The sequence below is a fragment of the Mus musculus genome, chromosome 3, assembly GCF_000001635.26.
Source record: "Mus musculus strain C57BL/6J chromosome 3, GRCm38.p6 C57BL/6J".
Classification (NCBI taxonomy): Eukaryota; Metazoa; Chordata; class Mammalia; order Rodentia; family Muridae; genus Mus; species Mus musculus.
In genome coordinates, this window is record NC_000069.6 from 121,262,267 (window position 1) to 121,286,417 (window position 24,151).

Genomic DNA, 24,151 nt, shown 5'->3' on the forward strand with positions numbered 1-24,151 from the left:
AGGCTACTTTTTTTAGAAAAGGAGGATGGGGATGCCACTTGATGCTCCCGACCCTGAGCCGGTCTCTCGCAAGAAAGCGTCCCCCGCAGGCCCAGAGGTTGCACCCACCCGCTTTGGGCTCAGACCCCTTGATTGCCTCTAGCCAAGCAGGAAAGCCGGGGGACCGAACCAAGCAGCCTGGGAGAACCGAGTGGACCCCGGGCCAGCGCCGGGGGCCGCGGGCCCGGGACATCATCTGCTCCGAGCTAAGCGGCGCGGGGCCGACAGCAGGAAGGATGCTGCGCCGCCGCACACCTGCGAGAGCCTCCCGCGCGCTCCCACCCGCCTCGGGCGCCCGAGCTCGGCCGCGCTAGGCCGGTGCGACGCGGCGCAGTGCCCGAGGCTGCGCTGGGCGAGGCCGCCCTCCTCCCGGATCCCGTCCAAACGGCGTCACCTGTGCCGGGTCCCGGGACGACTCCCGCGGGCGGCGGCTACGCGGGGCCGGGAGAGCGCAGCGGGGCTCACAGGCGCCTGGTCATCCAGCCTGGCCCGAAGGCTGCGCCGGCCGGAGCCACGCGCGAGATGCTCGCGGAAAGCCGGGGGAGCCCGGAGGAGCTGTCGCCGAGGCTCGCGCCGCCGCTGCCGCCGCGCCCGCCCGGACTGCGGGCTCGGGTTACCGCAGAGCGGCTCCTTAAAGGGGCCGCGGCCGCTCGGACTGGGCTGGCGCTCGCCGCGGCTCCGACCCCAGGCCAGAGTGGGCGGGGCCCGGAGGCCGCGCGTGGGGCCCACCTCCCGGCGCTGGGACTTGGATCGCGGCGGGAGCTCGAAGCCGCGAGCTTAGGCGGTGGGCTGCGAAGGAACCCTGAGAGCTCACACCTCTGCCCGGGTGCAGTGTGCGGTGCGCGGGCTTTCCCAGCAAGTCACAGACCTCACGAGTGGGGAGAAGAAGTATGTGAGTCCGCCCCCGCGTTGGTCAGCGCCCCGGCTCGCCACGTAACCCAAACCCCTTTTCAATGGGGAATTCTGTCTTATATGCCCAAACGCTGTGCAAAAGATCCGCATGGTTTGCTTTGTCGAGGAGATGAAATGGCAACTGATGCTTTTTTTTTTCTTTCTGCCACGTCTGCCACGGCCAAAGTCCAGCCCCGCCCCGTTCTGGTTTGAGGCTGCAGGTGCGTGCCAAGCCGGCTAGGAGGCACGTGTGTAGAAGAGGCGTCATGTCCCAGAGCAGCCTCTTCCCAAACCCCCGGAGAACACCCTTGAAGGACCGCAAGCTATCCAAGTATAGCTCCTGCCTAGCATGTCCAAGGCCCTGGATTCGATTTCCACGTAACAAAAACGGGTACATTAGCAATCCATCTATATCCGGGACCCCTCTGCGGTCAGGATGTTTAAATGGGACTGGACTGTTTTTTTTTTGTTTGTTTGTTTGTTTTTGTTTTGTTTTAGGACTGGCTGAGTATCCCAAACTGCCAAGTCTATAAACTCTGCTTTCCGACCTGCTGTATCAACCAGATCCAATTAACTGGAATAAAACTAAATAATGCAGAGGTACACACAAGCTGTATGATTTGCCAAAAAAAAAAAAGCAGTCACAAGTCCTATTTTTGGAACTAGATGAATTCTACATAAATCGAATAACCTGGAAATTTCAACATTAATGACATAGGGCAGTTGTTTGTGAGAAATACCTACCAAATAAAGCTTACATATTTGACCTAATAATATGCATACACACAGGGAAGCATCTGCTGCCAATTTAGGCCAGAAAATGTACACATAATCTCACACCACATCTGTATTTAAATTCATCTTGGAAAGCAATAGAACCGAAATCCTATTTATTAGAACCTGGAGTCCATTTTTTAGCCGAGCTGTCTCCAGCTGACTGAGCTAACTAAGCTCAATGAAGCTCACGTCTTCATCTATAGAAATGGAACAATTCAATTATTTCTGAAAGCTCCCCGGTCTAGGCGGAACCACAGAGAAAACCTCTATGAGCTACACGGTCAGAAAACCAGCCAGGAAGACCATGCAGATCGTTCCCTGTGTTCTACCCAAGCGTCTCGGCATTCCAGGGCCACAGCGCTGTGGCCACACCTGTTTCATCACAGATATTTCCCAACCTGCATAGCCCCTGACTGTTTTTGCTTTGCCCCATAGCTGCTTCATGTACTCATGTGCTCCTCTCATAACTGTGTGGGCATGTGATGGTTATAGGCAGATATCTATAGGGTCAGTTCAGCTAAGACGAATTTCACAGTGCTATCTCAGGACTGTCATCTGCAGGCACTTATCCTAGCTCCTCATTGTTGGTCAGTTGCTCTGTTCTCTCCTGATAATGCACCACCATTACCCTTAACATCTATAATTCTCTAACTCCAACAGTAATTAACCTAACAAGCCAAGTCAACCTATGGAAATACACTATGGAAATGTGACTGTCCCGGGATTCCTTCATGAGCCTCTATCAATGCATTACCAAACTGCAAGAGTGTATTGAGATTACATAGTGATTATATCAAGGACAAACATTGAGATCTGAAAATACTAGTTGAATTTCAAAACTTACTTTCCCTCCACCACCCCCATTTTGAAACAGTCTCAGCTAGCCCAGGCTGACATCTAACTCATGTAAGATGCACCATAATACATGCCCACATTGAATGTTAAATTTTAGTCTAACAAAAAAAAAGTGATTTTAGCAGAGAATATACCTACTGTATATTTTCTGAATTTCTTTAGACTGGTCATTTCAATTATTCACTTTTAAATCTTAGTTACTCTTAACAAAACTTCCTCAAAATCCTGTGTTTACTGTATGAAGTCCTGAATTTCTAGTGTGTTGCGGGCGTCAAAGCTAAATTGCACTTTTTGTGCTATTTGATCAAAGAAACCGCTCAAGAGAAGTAAAAATATTTATTCATCTACCCTTAAAGGCTGGAGAGACGGCTCAGCAGTTAACAGCACTGGCTGCTCTTCCAGAGGCCCTGAACTCAATTCCCAGCACCCACAAGGTGGCTCACAACCATCTATAAAGGAGTCTAGTGTTCTCTTCTGGTATGCAGGTGTACATGCAGCAGGGTACTCGTATACATAAAATATACAAATAAATAAAGATAAAAAAAATAAAATAAAAATTCTCTTAAATGATACAAATTTCCCTGATGAATTAGTTTTAAAAAAATCCTTACACTTCTAAATAGAGCTGATTGTTAAACTGAGACTGAAAACTACTTTGTTTTTTAAAATAACAATGGAGCTCAGGAAAAATTGCTCAGTTCTCTTCTTTCTGTTTTTTGGGGGTTTTGGGTTTTTTTGGTTTTTTGGTTTTTCGAGACAGGGTTTCTCTGTGTAGCCCTGGCTGTCCTGGGACTCACTCTGTAGACCAGGCTGGCCTCAAACCCAGAAATCCACCTGCCTCTGCCTCCCAAGTGCTGGGATTAAAGGCGTGCGCCACCACGCCCAGCTGAGAGATGAAGTCTAGATGATCACACACATTCTGATCAGAAAGTCTGGGCTAGAGCTAGAAACCTGTCTCGGAGGCAAAGCCCTTGCTGGGCATGTGCAAGGCCCTAGGTTCATCTACAGCACAGGAGGAGAGGGGAGGGGAGGGAAGAGGAGGGAAAGGGTGGGGAGAGGAGGGGAGGGGAGGGGAAAGGTGGGGGTGGGGAGGAAGGGAGGTGAGAGGGGCCGGGTTTAGGGGCATGGTTCAGCTAGTAACAGAAATGAATGACTGCACTAGGACTTTTAGTATATCAAGAACTTTTTGCCAGATGTTATGAGTACTTACTTAAAATTACTTTCCATTGTGTTTTAGGAAGAAACTATTTGAAGATATTAAAAAATGTTATCCCTATAGGGGTAAAATGCTGGATAAGTTCTGAGTTCTTTGTGCTTACATTATGTTTTTCTCCCTGAATATATGTGTATTACCTTTCTTTACATTTTATTTTTAATAAAAGTCATAGATATAGATATATGAGTCATTTAAAATGTATATGAAATTTTATATATGGAATTTTAAAAGGGCTCTTAGAGCTTCAAGTAAAAGCCATGGCCTGCCTACTTCTCACCTGTCCTCAGCTACATTCCTCAAACCCTACCATGTATTCTGAATTTTCTAATACTCGTCTATGTTTCTTGATTTTCCACTCCAGACGTCACTGACTGACAGCTTGTCACAGTATTTGAGGATCTAGCTCTTTCCACAACACCACTGCCACCATGTCCCAAAATACCCGCCCCACCCTTGCTCCCAAATTAGCCTCATCACAATCAATAAACAGTAATTAGGGTTTACATCATCCTGACCAGGTGAACAGAACTCATTGTCAAGGCAAGTACTGTGCATGGTAACATTTCTCTTGAATGGCCTCCTGGGGGTGGGGAGGGAGGGGAGTTAATAACTGGCCTGGCTCTTTTGGCTTTTTAGAACATGTATCTAACCTAAATGATATCCAATTTTTTTAACATATCCATCAGATACCCATCAGTAATGTCCTCCGACGCCCAAGCATGTCACTTTGCCTCCACCCTCATTTTGCTGAAGCGCCAACCTTCTTCAGAGGCGTCCACAGAAAGCATAGAATCTGGAAAAATGTCTATTTCCTGTTCTCCTCGTGGTGCTGAAACAGCTGATACCTCCACAGTTCCTCCATGCCTCTCTGACTTCTTTCTCTTCCTAGATGTTCTCACTATGTTTGAAAGCCTGAATCATCCCAAAAATATATCTTAGAAAGAGTCTGTTTTTTTTTTTCATTGATTATACCGAACACTAAGGGATTTTTATCTTAGCTACATTTTTTAGTTTTTATTCCCCTCCCCCTTTGGTGAATTCTTGGTAGTAGCATATTAGCATGTCTATCTTGTTCTCTAAATTTATTGCCCTTTCATCCACTTCTGAATCCAGCACTCACTTAAAAAAGCTGGGTGTGCTGGCACACCTGCAACCTCAGGAGGAGTGGGGGCAGGGGGGCAAGGTGACCCCAGGGGTTCACTGGCCATTTATTTTAGCCAAAAAGGCAAGCTCCTGCTTCAATAAGAGACGCTGTCTCAAAAATGAAGCGAGGCAGAGAGCAGCAATGACAAGCAAGAGCCACCTGACCTCTGACTTCTTATGCAAGCACACAGGTGAACACACCTACACACAGAGTAACATGCACATTCATATACAAAGAGTTCTACTCAATCCACCTTCAGGTCCTATGTCTCAGTTATCTCTTGCCACAGTCTCCGAACCCTTGGGCTTATCATTTCAAAGTCAGGGAGGCTCCCAGAAACCAAGAACATCTGTGCATTTCTACCTTGACACTTAACTGTATTTTGCAATTAACCTTTAAACTCACTTCATTTCTTCCTAATCCAGGGGATGACCTCATCCTTACCTTAACCCGTCTTTGCTGCCTCCCTGTGCTCCCAAAAATGTACCCGATATCAACTCCACCACACAATAGCCAGTGAAAATTCTCTTGAGCTCCAGATCTACAGTCCTGGTATGCTGCTATGTTTTCCCAGATGCAGTGTAGTAAAATATATAATGCTTTGTCTCTCTTCTCCACCCTCTTCATCCTTCTACCCACATTCTAACCAGTCCCAGGCACTGCTCAGCTTCCAGGATCGGATGAGATGGGGTACACTTGGGGTTCCTCATTCTCTATCTTTCCCTTCTAAGGAGAAACCATGCCTCTAGTCCATCTACCTCAGAAACTGCAACTGTTGGGAGCCAGTGAGAGACAAACAGCTGAGTGAGTGAAGGCACTTGCTGCCGGGTCTAACAACCTAAGTTCAGCCCCTGGGACCCACATGGTAAAAGGAGAGAACTGACCCCTACAAAGTGTCCTTTAACTAGTATGTGTACTGGTCTCAAAGTCACTATGTAATTAAGGGTGACCTTGATTTTTTTAAATTTTATTAGATATTTTCTTTATTTACATTTCAAATGGTATTGCCTTTCCTGGTCTCCCTCTGAAAATCCTCTCCCCTTATCCCTTTTCCCCTCCTCCTGCTCCCCAACCCACCCACTCCCACTTCCTGGCCCTGGCATTCCTCTACACTGGGGCATAGAACTTCACAGGACCAAGGGCCTCTCCTCCCGTTGATGACCAACTAGGCCATCCTCTGCTGCATATGTAGCTGGAGCCATGAGTCCCACCATGTGTGCTCTTTGGTTGGTGGTTTAGTCCCTGGGAGCTCTGGGGTACTGGTTAGTTCATATTGTTGTTCCTCCTATGGGGCTGAACCCCTTCAGCTTCTCGGGTCCTTTCTCTAGCTCCTTCATTGGGGACCCTGTACTCAGTCCAATGGATGGTTGTGAGCATCTCCTTCTATATTTGTCAGGCACTGGCAGGGTCTCTCAGGGAACAGCTATATCAGGCTCCTGCCAGCAAGCACTTGTTAGCATCCACAATAGTGTCTGGGTTTGGTGATTGCATGTAGGATGGATCCCCAAGTGGGGCAGTCTCTGGCTGGTCATTCCTTCAGTCTCTGCTCCACACTTTGTCTCTGTAACTCCTTCGGTGGGTATTTTGTTCCCTGTTCTAGGAAGGATTGAAGTAGCCACACTTTGATCTTCCTTCTTCTTGAGTTTCATGTGGTTTGTGAATTATATCTTGGGTATTCTGAGCTTCTGGACTAATACCCACTTATCAGTGAGTACATATCATGTGTGTTCTCTTTTGATTGGGTTACCTGGGAAACAACACCCTTCACAATAGTCACAAATAATGTAAAATACCTTGGTGTGACTCTAAGCAGTTGAAAGATCTGTATGATAAGAACTTCAAGTCTCTGAAGAAAGAAATTGAAGATCTCAGAAGATGGAAAGATCTCCCATGCTCATGAATTGGCAGGATTAATATAGTAAAAGTGGCCATCTTGCCAAAAGCAATCTACAGATTCAATGCAATCCCCATCAAAATTCCAACTCAATTCTTCACAGAGTTATAAAGGGCAATTTGCAAATTCATCTGTTAAACAAAAAACCTAAGATAGTGAAAACTATTCTCAACAATAAAAGATCCTCTGGTGGAATCACCATGCCTGACCTCAAGCTGTACTACAGAGCAATTATGATTAAAAAAAAACAAAAACAAAAACTGCATGGTATTGGTACAGTGACAGGCAGGTAGATCAATGGAATAGAATTGAAGACCCAGAATGAACCACACACCTATGGTCATTTGATCTTTGACAAAGGAGATAAAACCACCCAGTGGAAAAAAGACAACATTTTCAACAAATGTTGCTGGCTCAACTGGCGGTCAGCACGTAGAAGAATGTGAGTCAATACATTCTTATCTCCTTGTACAAAGCTCAAGTCTAAGTGGATCAAGGACCTCCACATAAAACCACATACACTGAAACTAATAGAGGAGAAAGTGGGGGAAAATCTCAAAGATATGAGCACAGGGGGGAAATTACTGAACAAAACACCAATGGTTTGTGCTGTAAGATCAAGAATCGACAAATGGGACCTCATGAAATTGCAAAGCTTCTGTAAGGCAAATTACACTGTCAATAAGACAAAAAGGCCACCAAAATATTTGGAAAAGATCTTTACCAACCCTAAATCCGATAGAGGGCTAATATCCAATATATACCAAGAACTCAAGAAGTTAGACTCCAGAGAAACAAATAACCCTATTTTAAAATGGGGTATAGAACTAAACAAAGAATTCTCAACTGAGGAATATTGCATGGCTGAGAAACACCTAAAAATAATGTTCAACATCCTTAATCATCAGGGAAATGCAAATCAAAACAACCCTGAGATTCCACCTCACACCAGTCAGAATGGCTAAGACTTTGAACTTCTGATCCACCTGCCTCTACCTACCAAGTGCTGGGGATTGAACTCGGGGCCACCTTGCCTGTCAGATCACTGCAGGCAGGAAATGCTCAGACCTACCTCCAGCAACTCCTGCAAGTTGCCCTCTGACTTTAACTGATACAACAATGCCAGTTTTTACATTTTTCTACTAGTCATGTGACTTGAAGTATTCTACGTCCTTACCCTCAACCTCAGTTACTTTATCTGAAAAGTAATGAGAATAATCTTGAATGACTTTCAAAATAGATTTCATGTAGACAAGACCTGACTGCACTACTGTGGGAATTAAATTGAATCAAGGAGCACCAACCATTTTGGAAAGAAAGCCAGGGCTGGTAATATGGTCTCCCAGCTGTTTGGGAGACCGAAACAGAGGAATCACCATTTCTAGGCTGTACTATAGAATGAGTTAAAGACTATTTTCCTGGGTAACCTTGTGAGATCCAGTCTCAAAATGAAAAGTCAAAAGAGTTGGGAGAGGAGCACCTGGCTACCATGTATGAAGCTGTTACTGTGAAAGAGAAAGGAGAAGGGCAGTGGAGATCTGGGTCTCTGGCACGGAGACCGCATGGAGATCGGAGTTTGGATCTCCTGAGCCTATATAAACACAAGGATGAGCATGGCAGACTGCCCTAAAGATACAGAGAAGGGACTCCACAGCAAGCCAGCTGCTTAGAACTAGTTCTATCATCAAGCTGTGAGTGCAACTCAGACACTCTGCCTCGAAAAATAAGGTGTAGAATGACTGAGGAAGACTCTGATAGCAACTTCAGGGCAAACCTGTGTCCCACAAGCATCCAGCCCTACACATTGCAAGTACACGCACGTGTGAAAGCTAAGAAGAGAAATCACAGAATAGTTTGTGTTGAACCTAAAACGATGACCAGAGCATCACTAAGGAAGTACAGCGTACTCAAAGTTACTGCGCTAGAATGAGACATGTGAGTCTTAATTGCACGGGAGCTGAATAATGACTGTTTATTCTGAGTACTTACAATGTGTCTAACAACAGTAAGGCATCATATTACCCTATTTTATAAATGAAAATCCAATATGGCTTACAGAAGCCAAGCAACAGTTCCAGAGATCAAGCAGGGTAGGAGAGCCCCAAATCTTTCCGTGTAACCATTTCTGAGGAAACAGATATCCACTTCCCAGTGAGAGAATCAAAACACTGAAAAGCTAGATCTCAGAGGGGAGAATGGGGAGAACTTGGATTTTTACCCCAAAGACCAGGCAGAGGTGAAGAAAGGAGTCTCCAAAGAGAGGAGGAATATGTCAACCCACAGAAGCACAGAGGGACGAAGGATGTCCCCAAGAGGCCCCAGAACTAGGAATATACAACCTACACTTACAGAATCAGCAGCAGAAGCCAAGGCCACTCAGGCCCTGAGAGATTATGAAAAATAGATTATGCCATGCTAAATTATGTAGACTCTGCTCAGGAGAGGAGAAGACCATGGAGGGTTTTAAGCAACCGAATGAGGAGATCAAAGCCTGAGAAAGAGGAGGCAGGGCCCCTGCTATGAGGCATCAAGGCTTAGGTGACAAACTGACACGCTGATGACCTTAGAAAAGAGAACCTTCAAGTCAGTCTCCTCGGCTACGCATGACTGTAATAATTAGGTTTATTATAGGAACCGAAGAACGGAGGTTAGTGTCTGATGCTGTAATTCAATAAATGATGGGGTTGTACTAACTTGTTTATTGATGTTACTATTGTGATATAAATAACACCAAGACCCAGCTTTTGGCCTTCTTGAAGGAAGGACATATTAAATACACTCACTGGTGTTGTTTTACTTAATGTCGTTTAAAAAATGAAACCAGTGCGAGGTTTGACTTGCTCAGCCACTGTGAGTCAACCTGCATCAGAGCCAGAGCTTCAGAACCACAAAGCAGATATTAGGAAGGTCATGATGTTAAGGGCTCATTTGACTAAATACATCTTGCAACCTACTGTATGTCTCAAGCTGAATTGATTGTTGTACACACACACTCACACACACACACATACACTCATGCACAGTTAAAGTAATGATCTCCTTTTGTAAGGAGTCTACAATTCAATTCGTTTGGTTGTTTCTTCCCCAATTCCCACCTAGTCTTGTTTAAACAGGGTCTCACTGTGTAGCTCTAGCCCAGAGCTCACTGTGTAGACCAGGCTGCCCTCAAATTCAGAAGTGCTGAAATTTAAGACATGAACCACCATGCTTGCCCCCCACCCCCACCCCCGGCCTTCTCTCTCACTTACAACACACACTTATCCCTTTGCAGCTGTGATCTTGGTTCCTTTGCACTCATCTTGTAGGAGTGGTGTCACCAAGGTAAAGCTAAAATCAGGTATCTGGAAAATTGAATGTTTGAAGAGTTTTACAAGAGCTGTGTGATTCATTCCTCAGATCCCCTTTACAGAATTCCTCCTTTCCCCTTTCCAAAGCTAGCTATCTGTTTATCATTATTTTCCTCCAAGTTACATTAACAGTACCTCAAACAAGTATTCTTAAAAAGACCAGATAGTAAATAGTTCGTGGGCCAGATGGTCAGTTACTCGGATGGACATCTAAGACCTAAAAGACAATATAATTGAATGTGTATGATTGCCAATAAAACTTTATTTACCAATAACAGGTGGCAAGCCTTCTGTCTGCCCTCTGTTACTCACACTGTAGTCAGAGGATGCTATTTCTAAATGTCACCCCTCTGTTTAAATACTAAATGGCCTCCCACTGATTGCCCATAGGATAAAGGTCAAATTTCTTAATTGAATAAACAAATTACCTCCATTAGGCTTCCTTTCTTAACCACTTCTGCCATAACTCACTTTTCATCAACATCTAGTAACTGTAAAATCCCTACATTCCAAATTTCCTCTTCCTTCTACTTGATTGTAGGTATTGCTTTGGGAGCCTTAGCTTTCTTTCTCATTAAGAGCATTCACCCCCACCTCCTCTTCCTCACCTCCACCCCAGCTCAGTCGATGCCACTCATGTGTGTTTTATGTCCCACAGAAACATGACTTCCCCCAGGAAGCCTTCAGTGACTTTTCTCAAGTTCTAGGTCTGATGAGATTGTTGGTTCATCAGATGAATCTCCTATTAATCAGCATCTACATGGGGTTACTGCTATACTCCCAAGCACAGAGAGAGAGAGAGAGAGAGAGAGAGAGAGAGAGAGAGAGAGAGAGAGAAACACATGGGTTGTTGTTTTGTTTTGTTTTGTTTTACTTAAGAGTAAGGAAAGAAAGGGGGGAGTATTCTGAAGATGAAGATGGAAGGGGTTCCTGGGGACTAGGGAGCAGATAAACTGGGATTGCTTGCTTGGTCTCTTTCTTTTTAACCAAAGTTGCTGCTTAAGCAGTTGCTGCTTGCTGCTTTGGTTTGCTGGGCGGTTTAGCAAGCATACATCTCAAGATATCTGGATACTCTGACCAATACAAAGCAAATTTGGTTACTTTCCTCTGAGTGGCCTTGGCTTGCACTTCTGACCAACACTCCCGCTTTGACTATCATATGGTAGGCATATTCTATGCTTCGGGCCTTCATTTATTCTTCTCTCTCAATTCAACTCTCCCAGTGGCACTACATAGCCTTCTCTTTGTTCTTCTCGATTTGCACTGATAAAGCTAATACTGGAAGCAGCAGCCTGCAGAGGATCTGAGATACAGAGGAAGAGAAGTCTGGGATACAGAGGAAGAGAAGTCCTCCAGGGCTTGTGACTACCTCTCACTCCTTTGCAGTATGCAGGACCATATCCGTTTCCACCTCTCTGGGTACAGAATTCTCCCATGGTTCTGCTGCAAGGTTCAGCCTAAACTTTATGAACAGTGTGGTTGCATACAGCATTGTTATCTCACTTATTCAGCAAAGCATTGGCCAAGTACTGTTCAGGTGTCATAACGTGCAAGTTTCACAGACCTACATTTTCTAAAAAGGCTATACCTACTTTGCAGATGAGGAAACACTGGCACAAAGATGCCATTGGGGAAGAGCTATTCCCCAATGGTACGCACTTATTATTGCAGCACTCCGGAAGCTGAGGCAAGAAGGTCTCAAGTTCAAGGCCTATATACCAAGGCCTTATCTCAAAATCAAAGAAAAAACATGTCTACATGTGATCCAAGTTACACACTTGGTCATAGTCCATGCACCTGGGTACAAAGACAACATATGACTGTGCAAAGCATTCCTCAGTCCTCAGATGAAGTCACATGTGGGAAAGCTGAACCACTAAGGCTTTAATAAGCCTTGATAGGAGATAAAGGAGTATATATTTATTGTTTGTTGCTGCCTGATAAGCTATCATAAACTTAGTGGCTTCAAAAACTACCAATGCTGTGATTCTGTTAATGAATTGGATTTGGAGATTTTTCCTTTTTTCAAATGGACTCAACCATACATTGACAGTTAGCTCCAAACTCACTGGGGACCTGATGGTCCAAGATGGTCTTTCAGGCAATCAGGACCAGTTCCTACAGATGCTGTTCCTACAGATGCTGTGGGCGGGCCCATCCCTGGAAAGCCAATGCTTACTTTATTTTGCCCTCACCGTCTTGAAGGGTTGTTTTTTGTTTGTTGGTTGGTTGTTTTTTTTTGGGGTTTTTTTTTGTTTGTTTTTTAAGATTTATTTATTTTATTTAGATGAGTACACTATTGTTGTCTTCAGATACATCAGAAGAGGGCATCAGATCCTATTGCAGATGGTTGTGAGCCACCATGTGGTTGCTAGAAATTGAACTCAGGACCTCTGGAAGAGCAATCAATGCTCTTAACTGCTGAGCCATCTCTTCAGCCCTTGAAGTTCTTAATAGTTGTGGAGCAAGGGATCCACGGGTCAGGCAACTTCTGCTGCCAGCCCCTCTGGTAACCGCTTCTGGGTTCAGTTGGGCATCTTTCTCCAATCAGTTAGGCATCACCTCCCATCCTGCAGGGGCTCACCCAGGTTTCTTTCCAAGACGGCAGGAGCTTTTCAAGAGAGTGGGAACAAAGACCCTGAAGGTCTAGCCCAGGATTTCTATACCATTGCTTTTGCTGCTTTGCCCAGTCCTAGGCACCTGGGCAACCTAGCTACAAGGTGGGGGAAACCTGAATTCCATTTCTTGTTAGGTTAAAAAAAAAAGCCATTTGCAAAGGAAAATATGAAGACGGATGGACAGAGTATGTAGTTTGTGACCACTTATTGCAATCTGCCACTGGAGAGGTATACATTTTTGGAGAAAGAAAATAATCTCACTTTGGGACATGTCATGGTTGAGGTCTCTCCTTTGGTAATTCTAGGCAAAGCATCCCAGTATCTACAGTATGGTGTAGAACATAAAAGAGAATCCTGCTGGGGTGTTTACATTCAGTAATGGTCTTCATGGAGATTGTAGAGTTTTGAGTAAACAAATGCACACTCCCACAAAGTTCTTATAAATTAAAGGCTAACAAAGAGATCCAGCCCATCTCTCAGATCAACCAATATTTAAGTGAATTCGTCCTTCACATATTTCACCTTGATCTCCAAGGGAAACTCTCTGTGGTCCTGATCTCCTCCCTGTGGCTGGGAGTGCACAGCCTTTTCTGTACACACAGATAAGATCACGTATGGTCTTAGTTAGGGTTACCATTGATATGACTGAAACACCGTGACCAATGCAACTTGGAAAGTAAAGAATTTGTTTCAGCATACAGTTCCAGATAGCCGTCCATCATCACTGAGGGACGTCAAGGGAGGAACTCAAACAGGGCAGGAACCTGGAGGCAGGAGCTGATGCAGAGGCCATGGAAGGGTGCTGCTTACTGGCTTGCTCCTTGTGGCTTGCCTTTTTATAGGACCCAGGACCACCAGCCCAGGGGTGGCATCACCACAATTAAGAAAACGAGGTTAGGTTGTAGGCAAGCCCATAGAGCACTTCCTTAATTGGTGATTGGAAGACTCAATTCAGTGTGGGTGGTGCCATGCCTGGGCTGGTGGTCCTGGGTTCTGTAAGAAAGCAGGCTGAGCAAGCCAGGGAAAGCAAGCCAGTAAGCAGCACTCCTCCATGGCCTCTACATCAGCTCCTGCCTTCAGGGTCCTGCCCTGTTTGAATTCCTGTCCTGGCTTTGATCAGCGATGAGCAGTGATAAGGAAGCATACGCCTAATACGCCGTTTCCTTTCCCAGTGGCTTCGCTCATGGCGTTTCATCACAGCAATAGAAACCCTAACTAGGACACATCCAGATCTTATGGAGTCTCGCGGTTCCCTCCTTTTAGATAACTCTAGCTTTTGTCAAGTTGACATAAAACTAACCAGGACACTTATGAAATAAGAACTTATAAACTGAAAGAAAATTATTCAGTCCTCTCTCCCACGCCAATATACAAGTATAGAATAGGAATAGAATCAATCAAAATTAAAAACTTGATCTTAAAAAAAATTGAGAAATGAATTTTCATACTTTAAATCACAGTAGTTTTAAGTATTTTATTTTGTTTTTCATGTTTTTTTTCCCCCACCCCAAAGACTATCCCTTGGGCATGCTAAAAGAACTGAGAGGCTACCCCGGACTCAGTGCCTCTCTGGCCTTCCCTATTACCCTCCTCTTATCACTGGGAGAGATTGTGAACAAAGTTCACTGGTCTACTTAACTGGATCTGCCCCCAAAAGAACATCGCTGCGTTCCATCTTCTTGCCCAAACTCCCTTAACTAGAAAGTATTAAATTCATCTCACAGGAGGAAAAGCTAGAACCCAGATGAACAACAATGTACCAAGCCATGTTCATTTGTAATAAAAATAAATTACTAACCCTCTATTACCTATATCCCCACTGTCCCTTTCCCATGAAGAAAGTATTTAAATTGTCACGTTTTTCTTGGAGGTGGTAGTTGCATAAGACTCTGGGGCCTCCAGAGGTGACACTCCCACCCAAATTCTCACAGGTCACCTACCATTGCTTTCCAAGATAAATGGCTCATTTCCTGGAGAATCAGGAGGATTCCAGTAGAGTGTAGAAATCAACAAAGACCAGAAAGGCCTTAATCTCCGGTCTAGGAAAAAGCCCTACCCAAGTAGGGATGGTGTAACCATGAACACATTTGAATGGATAAAAGGTTGCAGACCAGCAACTTTACAGTCGCTGGTCAGGCAGGCTCTACTGGATTCCTGGCTACCTGCTCTTCAAACACCCTAACGGAAGACACATGGTGTCCAATTCTGGTTAAAGTTCATGTTGTTTTCATTTTTTCAAAGTGGCAAAAGGGCAGAAACCAGGGTGATTAAGGAAAATGGGCAAATCTGGGAGGAGCAGCCAAAGGGAGTGTGACCAAAACACCTTGTGTGAAGCTCTCAAGAACTAATAAAAGCGCTTGTTTTGTTGTTGGTGGTTTAAAGTGGGGGAAAAAAAAAAAGCAGGAATCTCTTGTTCTTCAACGAAAAGCCCCAAATAAAAGATCTCTTCCAGCCAAGCACAAAGCCCTAAGAGAAGAAGGACAAGAGGAAGCAAGAGGCCCTACCCACTCCCCACCCCCCAGCATCATAAAGAAACAGGGGCCTGAAGAGGTGGTGAGTCCTCTGAGAAAAGGTCTAAGAACTCTGGCACTGGACAGGACATTCAGCCCCAAAGAGACTCACGTGCTTTGTCAAGTGGCCCAGCTACTTGAGCTACAGCATCAAAGGACCATCCTCTATAAGTGGCTCAAAATACCTCCTGCCAGCTCACCTGGGCCCCGGGCCAACAAACAGCAACCCATCTGCTCAACCTTGCCCACAGCTACAGGCCAGAGACTAAGCAAATGAGGCAAAGGCTGCTGGCCTGAGCTGAGAAGAAAGCTGCTGGTAAGGGGGCCGTCCCAACAAAGAGACCGCCTGTCCTTTGAGCATGGGGTCAATACAGTCACCACCACCTTGGTAGAGAACAAGAAGGGGCGGCTAGTGGTGGTGGTCTACGTAGTAGACCTAATTGAACTGGTGCTCTTCCTGCCTATCCTGTGTTGCAAGATGGGGGTCCCCTACTACATCTCAAGGTGTAGACCAAGCTGGGTTGGCTGGTCCACAGCAAGGTATACATCACTGGTGATCTCAAATGGGTTAACTTAGAAGAAAAAGTCTCTCTGGCTAAGCTGGTGGAAGCTATCAGGACCGACTACAATGACTTAGGACAAGATCCGCTGCCACTAGGGAGGCAACATCTTGGGTCCAAAATCTATAGCTCAAATTGCCAAGCAGGAAAAACAAACAAACAAACAATCAAAGGCCAAAGAACTCTAAACTGGGTTAAGTAGCCACTGTCAAGTTGAAAAAAAGAAATTAGGAGAAATATTTTGTAGAGGAATGAGTAGATTTCATTTTTGCGGAAAGCAAGTTCTTATTACAATGTGAATCTATGTTATAGTAGAGCAGGACTGGCCACCATTAGGAGATTCACCTTTAGCCTTATTCACAGGACTGGACCCCATTGCCCTCTGGAGCTGGACCTCCCAACCATCAATATTTACCCAGATGACGTTGGAATGTTCGTTCAGGCCACATCTGAGTCATTATGAAATGAAATATGCAAAAGATGAAACCCTTTGGTGGGAAACATTTGAAGAATTTTTTAAAGATTTATTTATTATTACATGTAAGTACACTGTAGCTGTGTTCAGTGGTTGTAAGCCGTCATGTGGTTGCTGGGATTTGAACTCAGGACCTTCAGAAGAGCAGTCAGTGCTCTTAACCACTGAGCCATCTCTCCAGCCCACAGTTGAAGATTTTTTAAGAAAAGAGATTCACCCACCAGCCTGAAAAGTTTAGGAAGAGATACAAGCGGGAGAGAAAGCTTAGGAATAGAGGGAACGTTTCTGAGCCCTTCACCTGGAAGGTCTTTCTCTTGAGTAGCCTCCTTAGCTCCTTTAGAAAGGCCAGGAGGAGTGGTGACTGCCCACACTCTCAGTAGGCTGAGGCCGAAGGATGGTGACCTCCCCGGACAGGAATATACATACAGTGAGACCTTGTATCTGTCAATCAGCCACTTACAGGAGACCTTTTGTTCAGGCCGACTTACATCTCAACGCCTAATACACAGCTTTGCTCTGTGCTCAGCTTCTATCCCGTGACATAGTCTGACTGCACAGAAGTAGCCTTGGGAGTAGAAAACACTACCAAATGGAGAGATGCTGTGTGTAAAGACGGCGGTGCCGCTGCTAAGTGGTTGGGCGTGCAGGTGACAGAAGCCAAGCTGAGGCAGACCGGCTGAGGGAGGGCATTATTGATTTGGCCTTTTCTTTTTTTAATGAGGAAGATTTGAGATTGGTTTACTGGCCAAGAGTAAGGGCAGAGCTGATAGTCGCTGGGTAAAGATTAAGGAGAGGAGAGGATAACACTGATGGAGGAGAGGAAAATCGGACTTCTTCCAAGATGTTTAAAACCGAGGTCTCATTGAGAGACATGTAGTAATTATTACAAACTGCTAAACTGCTTTCCAAGGTTCATTTCCCAGGTTCAACTCAAAGTGGAAAGGATCCGCTGAACCCACCTGAGTACTGGCAAAGAGGAGGAGGCGATCTTCATGTCAGAAAGGAGTTGCCATCCAAGTTTTATAGTTTTTAACTGTTGGCAAGTTAACAAGCCCATCAGCTTTCTCATTAAAATTTCATGTAGTAAAAGAGAATGGCTTCAAAATGGACAGGGCACCTAATGTTGCTACATGCTGAACAGGCAAGCGGCTGAAAAGACAAATGCCTGAGTTCAGATCCCAGCACCCACGGAACAAGGCAGGCACTGTGCCACGGCCCGTAACCCAGCAGTGTAGGAGGCCGAGGCACAGGGGGTCACTGGGACTTTGCTGACTCTCAGCCTGTGAGCTCCACCCAGGTTCAGGGAGAGGCTCGCCTGGAGAAGGATGACTGAGCATGATGAAGAGGATGCCCAGCAGCGCCTTCTGCCCTCCACTCGTGTGCTACATGGGAGTACAGCATGCGTGCGCACATGCGCACATGCACACACACGCTCTCAAAGCAGTAAGCGCTATTTAGTCATGTTGTTATGTTGTTAAGTGTACGCATTATTTACACAAAAGTTCCAAGAGGAAACGACACTGACCTTTAAGCAGCACCTCTGAGAATTCCATTTTTCTGATCCCTTTTTCTTCTCTGGAAAATATTTGCTGTATTAAGTTCCTTCCCCACTTCTCACTATATTCTGAAGCCACTAGATGGCCACAAAACAGACAACAGGAAATCAAATCAAGGCATCAGCAAGACTCATTTAGCACGGCAAAGTCTCCATCTCCTCACTTACAGAAGGGAATAATGATATTACTCACATTCACGCGACAGCTGCAGGAGATAGTCGGAGGGAGGACGCTGTGCCTCAGAGTCTGTGTATCTCAGAGTACACAGACACACAGATTTCACCGGAAGACCACTGTGGTTTTTCTTTGCATTAAAAAGATTTGCATTAAAAGTTAATAATTAATTCCTTTGTGGTTGGGTTACCTCGCTCAGGATGATGCCCTCTAGGTCCATCCATTTGCCTAGGAATTTCATAAATTCATTCTTTTTAATAGCTGAGTAGTACTCCATTGTGTAAATGTACCACATTTTCTGTATCCATTCCTCTTTTGAGGGGCAAAAGGAACCCACACAATATGTACTCACTGATAAGTGGATATTAGCCCAAAACTTAGGATACCCAAGATATAAGATACAATTTGCCAAATGCATGAAACTCTAGAAGAATGAAGACCAAAGTGTGGACACTGTGCCCCTTCTTAGAATTGGGAACAAAACACCCATGGAAGGAGTTACAGAGACAAAGTTTGGAGCTGTGACAAAAGGATGGACCATCTAGAGACTGCCATATCTAGGGATCCACCCCATAATCAGCTTCCAAACGCTGACACCATTGCATACACTAGCAAGGTTTTGCTGAAAGGACCCAGATATAGCTGTCTCTTGAGAGACTATGCCGGGGCCTAGCAAACACAGAAGTGGATGCTCACAGTCAGCTATTGGATGGATCACAGGGCTCCCAATGGAGGAGCTAGAGAAAGTACCCAAGGAGCTAAAGGGACCTGCAACTCTATAGATGGAACAACATTATGAACTAATCAGTACCCCGGAGCTCTTGACTCTAGCTACATATGTATCAAAAGATGGCCTAGTCGGCCATCACTGGAAAGAGAGGCATTGGATACACAAACTTTATATGCCCCAGTACAGGGGAACGCCAGGGCCAAAAAAAAAAAAAAAAGGGAATGGGTGGGTGGGTGGGTAGGGAAGTGGGGGGAAGGGTAAGGGGGACTTTTGGGATAGCATTGGAAATGTAATTGAGGAAAATACGTAATAAAAAAAAGTTAATAATTAGTGAAATAGGAATGAAGATGAAATGTGTGTTCCTGTCAATGACAAAAGGCTCTGATGCAGCAGAGGAATTAAAAAAAAAAAAAAAAGAGGAGGATTTTGGGAGCAGCATGCATAAGGAAGGAGAAGGGTCTCGGAAGAGGATTGGGAAGGCAAGAAAAATAGCTCAATGAATTTCAAAGATAAGGAGTGTTTAGTGAAGAAAACCTTTTTTTGTTCTTTTACTGTATTTATTGATCAAAATCTATAAATCTGATAATGTTGAAAGTTAAAGTCATTTTTGTGATTATCATTTTTAAAATGTTGCGATTTATTTCCCATGATAGCCTAGAAATGTATTTGTGTGTTTTCTGGTTGTTATTTTTCTGGTGTGTTGGTGGTGGAGGTGGTAGGTTTAAAACAGGGTCTAAAGTAGTCCAGGATAGTCTCGAACCTTTGATCTTCCTCCTTCCAACTCCCATGTGCTTAGGTCATAGGTATGTGTCACCTACTTCATCTCTGTTGGACATTTTTGTTGTTTTGAGATAGAGACTCACTCTGGAGCACAAGCCATTCTCTAACTCATGATGCTCCTCCTGCCTTAGCCTCCTGAGTGCCAGGATGTATATATACTATGAGGCCTAGCTTGAAAAAGTAATTCTTTACTGAAATGCTAAATGTTTAAAAGAACAAAAACAGACAGACAGACAAACAGACAGACAGACAGACAAACCTTTTTCTAGGCTTAGGTTGTAACTCAGTGAGTAGAAGGTGAGATAGCACTCACAAGGTCCTGAGTCTGATCTCCTTTCACACAACCATAACCCCAGCACTTGGTAGGTGAAGGTAAGAAGATCAGAAATTCAAGACCATCCTCAGCTATATAGTTTAAGTTTGAAGCCTATCTGGGCTATATGAGATCCTGTCTCAAAAAAAAAAAAAAGTCTATTCTTTTTAAACTTAAGAAGTGAAAAGTCACATATAGTAATAGCACATTTCTATCTTGCTTTGTTTAATTTATAGCATAACAGCTTACATAAAATGTAATAGTTTTAGTGATGCCATAGATGATAAAAAAAAAAGCAGAACATAGAACTAGACTGAGGAAGATTGAATCCTGACTCTACGGACTCTTGGCTCTGTAACTCAGAGAAAATGGCCTGGCCTTTTTGTAGCTCAGTGTTCTCACTCATAAAAGGAGGATCCTAATAGTATCTATCTCATAATATCTTTTATGAGAAGTAGATAATGCATGTTCTAACGACTTGGCATACAAGAAGCAAGAAGCAATCATTATAAGCATTGCACAGTTGCCCTTGTATTCAAGGGTTCACATTCAAGGAGTCCTAGGCAAACAGTTATGACTCAAACAGATGTTAGTGTGTATAACTAAGGAAGGAGTCTTGTCTGTGGGAGGACTTGGGTTGTGCTGGGACAGTTTCTATCATTAACTTTCTGAAGGCCTTTAATGGTAAGAATTACAACCACTAGTCCTAGTGGTCACGCGGCCCCAGTTGTGTCTCTAACCCAGATAGTCCTACCTTGTCATAGGGTCATGGGAAGGCAAGAAGTTGGGCAGGGTGGTCTTTCTTCTTGGGTCTTACAGGGATGCTTCAGTCTTCTTGTCCATACTTTTCAGTCTTTACTAGGACTGATGCTGCTCTTGTGAGATGGACTCTAGCCGCCCAGGACTCTATAAGGCCCCACCCCCTGGCAGCCCAAGGGATGGGGCTTATCACTAGGAGACCCTGCCAAGCAGTTGGTGATCTATATACTCAGGCTTATTATTAAGTCACTGCTTGGGTGTCAACTGTTAATGCATTATTGCAGTATCCCTGGTGCCTAGTCGCATGAACACCATATAAGAGGTGCTAGTAGATTTGGACTAAAGAAGTGAGCCTGCCCATATTTCCAATGACTTCAACCCCCCCCCGCCCCCCGAAGGTATGGGTGATCTGATAGGTTTGGGTGATCTGATCTGTACCACTGATCTTATCCCCACTATTTTTTAACCACTCCCAGTCTGATCCAACCCTCATTTCTGACCCTCTAAAACCTTTCCCCAATCCTCCTGCTTTTCTTGACACCTAACTTGTGAATTTATTGTCTTAGAACATCTTTTTCCCTTCACGGCTTAAGCCAAGGTCTTTCTCTCCATATTTTCTTGGTTTGTCCCTCAAATAGAAACCATGATTCTGGGGAAGACAAGTCTCTTGCTCTCTACGGCACCTTCCAAACCTTTTCTCCTCCTTTCGAAAACTCTGATTCATTTGAAGTTCTTATCATCTTACTGTACTGACCCCACGTACTGATGCTATGCTCCTATTAGATTCACTAAGTGTTAGGCTTAAAGAAAAGGACCGATGCCAGGCACACACCTTTAATCCCAGCACGTGGAAGGCAAAGGCGAGCAGATCTCTGATTTCAAGGCCAGCCTAGTCTACAGAACAAGTTCCAGGAAAACCTGTCTTTTAAAATAAAAAATCAAGAACAACAAAAACAAAGGACCACTAGAAAAGACATAGATGGGATAGCAAAAACACAAAAACTAGTATGTGCAGTAACCAAGGTGATTGTGCTCCTGGTCCACTCTGCCCAGAGGGGAAGCTAAGACTTAGGAGAGTTACACATAGGAACAACCATGAAAGAGAGCAGAGATCTTAGCTACAAGGAACATAGTCTTCCCTCTGGCTGCTAGAGTTTAGCTGATAGATCCCCAGATAGATCCCCACTGGCCACATCTGAATAGTACCAGAGCAAGGCAACTTGTTGATTTTAGCCCCCAGGTTTCAGATAACAAGACCCAGAGGTCTGGTGGGGCAGGGAGAAGTCCAGCTTCTCCCATGCTGGCGCCATCAACTCTCTTTTAGGATCTGAGCTCTTAGCGGATTACTTTCATCCCATCACTCAGGGTGGGGGAGGGGCTGCCTATCCTTTCCATCCATTCCCACGGTCATGCTCTAAAATCCAGTAAGTATTGGCTTCAGCCATCCCACTCAGACTATGACCTGGATAGTTCTCTGCAAGGCTTCAAGTATTTGTATTAGTCAGGGTTCTCTGGAGTCAGAGAACTTTTGGAACATCTCTCTATATTAAAAGGACTAATTAGAATGACTTACAGGCTGCAGTCTGATTAACCCAACAATAGACATTTGTGGATGGGAAGTCCAAGAATTTAGTAGTTGCTCAGTCCCACGAGGCTGGGTGGGACTTCTGCATAAACAGCAGGAATTCTGTATAAACAGCATTTTTAGTTACCCTGCTCCTGGTGAGGGTGCTGGTTATTATTCTGGACCTTCTTTCTTCAGCTCTTCCACTTGGTAAAGACTGCTCTTTCTTCAGTCTCTTATCCACAGACTTCTGTGTGTCTGTATGCCCATCCCAGCCCCCCTGACTGGTTAACAGGTAAGGCTCACCTCTCCTCCAAATGCCATCTTCTCCACTTAGGTTCTAAACTCAAATCCGTTTCCTCTTCTGAAGCCTTTTTGTTCCTCTTTTCTCACACTCCTGTGGCAAGATCCCTCTCCTGCAGCTCTCTAATAGCGAGTATGTCAAATTCTCACCTTAAAACTAATTTCCAGGGCTGGAGAGATGGCTCAGCCCTTAAGAGCACTGACTGCTCTTCCAGAGGTCCTGAGTTCAATTCCCAGCAACCACATGACGGCTCACAACCATCTGTAATGGATTCTGATGCCCTCTTCTGGTGTGTCTGAAGATAGCTACAGTATACTCATAAATAAATAAATAAATAAATCTTAAAAATAATAATAATAATTTCCAGGAGGTGCAGTTCTGGGGTAAAAGTCTTACCTCACATTTCCAAGGCCCTGCCTTTGATCCTCAAAAAGGGAAAAACACATTTTCTCAATTCCAGATTTTCTGTCTTTTACCCAATATGACCATTTCCCATTTAGGGAGAATTGGAAATGCCTAATAATAAATCTGATTTTCTTCATTTTTTAAGTCTGTTTCTCTGCTCACTCTCAACTGTTTTTCCAGCATTTGCAATGCTTTGGAATGCTGCCACTGTTTAGATTTCCGGCGACTGTCCTGTTCCAAGTACCTGACCTACTTACCTATGATCGACGTGTACAGGGCTGACTGCGGTCAGTCTGACATCCACAGGAATAGGGCTGATTGCAGTCTAACATCCACAGGGATAGGGCTGACTGCAGTCTGACCCTTATTTTCTTCTCCTGGTTTCCGTGGAAAGGCTGCATCTGTTACTTTTCTGTTGCTGTTATAAAACACCATGACCAGGTCAACTTACAGAAAGAAGTGTTTATTTGGGCTTACAGTCCAGAGGGATAAGTTTCCTGGTGGTGAATGGGCACACCAGCGTTCAGCAGGTGTAGCTACCTAGCGGCAGGAACAGCAATCTAGTTGTTCACATCTAGAACAGCAAGTGCAAAGCAGACAATGACTGTAAATACGAGAGGCTCTTTACTCCCAAGGCTCATCCCCAGCGGTAAGACTTCCTCCAGCAAAGCCACCTCGCCTAAGCCTCAGAGTGACACCAAATGGGAACCAAGTGCTCCAATGCCCGAGACTACGGGGAAACGTTTCTCGTCCAAACCGCTATACCAGTCTTTCTTGATTCTCCTTCAGTTCCCAAGACTTTTCCATCTCCTTTCTTTGATTGCTCAGTCTCCTCTCCTCCACTAAGTGGCAGCAACCCCAGACAGACTCTTCTTTATCCAGGACTGCGGTGGTGAATATTGGTTGTCAGCTTGACAGCACCTAGAATCCCTTAGAAATGAGCGTGACTATGGTGTCAGTTAGGTTAGATGGAAAGATTCACCAAAACTGTGGGTGCCACCGTTTCACAGATTTAGTCCCAGACCAGATAAACAGAGGAAAGTGAGCTGAGAACTGCGAATGCGACGTGACCACGTACCTCACGCTCCTAGCATGCTTTCCCTACCATCATCGACTGTTCCCTCAGACTGCAAGCCAGAGTAAACTCTTCCTTCCTTAAGTTGTGTTTATCAGGTATTGTGCCATAGCAGTGAGGGGATTAACTAACACAAGTAGCCATATGTATCTGTTTTAAATTTTT

The 24,151-nt window shown here is 44.7% G+C and overlaps 1 protein-coding gene across 9 annotated transcripts in view; it reads right to left on the bottom strand.

The window, feature by feature from the left end:
• The window catches only part of Tlcd4 (TLC domain containing 4), an 81,101-nt gene extending 60,259 nt beyond the window's left edge, over positions 1 to 20,842 (bottom strand). For 3 of the 9 annotated variants that reach the window (XM_006502478.2, XM_011240340.1, XM_011240337.1), the window contains exon 1: positions 20,634 to 20,842. The gene's annotated coding sequence lies outside the window, so the exon portion shown is untranslated. Of the gene's footprint in view, positions 1 to 433; positions 1,132 to 14,721; positions 14,811 to 17,851; positions 17,960 to 18,074; positions 18,187 to 20,633 lie in introns of those variants that run through there. The other 6 variants (XM_030252956.1, XM_006502480.4, XM_011240339.2 and 3 more) reach the window with 6 other exon arrangements.
• Positions 20,843 to 24,151: the final 3,309 nt, after the last annotated feature.